This window comes from Arachis duranensis, chromosome 1, assembly GCF_000817695.3.
Source record: "Arachis duranensis cultivar V14167 chromosome 1, aradu.V14167.gnm2.J7QH, whole genome shotgun sequence".
NCBI classification, from domain to species: Eukaryota; Viridiplantae; Streptophyta; class Magnoliopsida; order Fabales; family Fabaceae; genus Arachis; species Arachis duranensis.
Genome location: NC_029772.3, coordinates 14,332,670 through 14,333,747, shown reverse-complemented (window position 1 = coordinate 14,333,747; position 1,078 = coordinate 14,332,670).

Sequence of the window (1,078 nt, the reverse complement as noted above, 5' to 3'; positions counted from 1 at the left end):
TCATGTACTTCTTGTTCTTTTGAATTAGAAACATTTTTCATTTAAGAGAGGTGAAGGATTCGTGGAATTATTTATAGCCTTAAGACATAGTTACTAAATACTAATGATCATGTAACAGAGACACAAATATAGATGACATAATAAGCATAAAAACCGAAAAACAGAAAAATAAGAACAAGGAATGAGTCCACCTTAGTGATGGTGGCGTTTTCTTCTTGAAGAACCAATGATGTCCTTGAGTTCTTTTATGTCTCTTCCTTGCCTTTGTTGCTCCTCCCTCATTGCTCTTTGATCTTCTCTAATTTCATGGAGAATGATGGAGTGCTCTTGATGTTCCACCCTTAATTGATCCATATTATAACTCAAATCTTCAAGAGAAGTGTTGAGTTATTCCCAATAGTTGTTGGGAGAAAAGTGCATCCCTTGAGGTATCTCAGAGATCTCTTGATTTGCAGTCAAATGTTCTACCACTGAGCTATAGACCCTTTAGATGAATCTCTCCATCTCCTATGACTCGGAGGTGGAAGTTTTTGTCTTTCCTTTCCTCTTTCTAGAGGTTTCTCTGGCCTTAGGTTCCATCAATGGTTATGGAAAAACAAAAAGCTATGCTTTTACCACACCAAACTTAAAATCTTGCTCGCCCTCAAGCAAAAGAAGAAAGAATGGAAGAAGATATAGAGGAGAGGGAGAGATGTGTATGTTTCGGCCATATGGGTGGGATTGGGTGGGGAAGAGATGGATGGATGTGAGTGGTGAAGGGGTGATGGGGAAGAGAGATTGAGGTAATTGGTGAAGAAGAGAGAAGGTGAGTTGAGGTGGGTGGAGATCCTGTGGGGTCCACAGATCCTGGGGTGTCAAGAATTTACATCCCTGCACCCATTAGGCATGTATAATGCCTTAGCATACAATTCTGGCGTTTAAACGCCGAAGTGATGCTCATTTTGGGCGTTCAATGCCCAATTGCAGCATGTTTCTGGCGTTGAACGCCAGCCAGATGCTCCTTACTGGCGTTTAAACGCCAATAAGTCCTTCTTCCAGCGTGTATTTTTCTTCTGCTATTTTTGATTCTGTTTTTAAT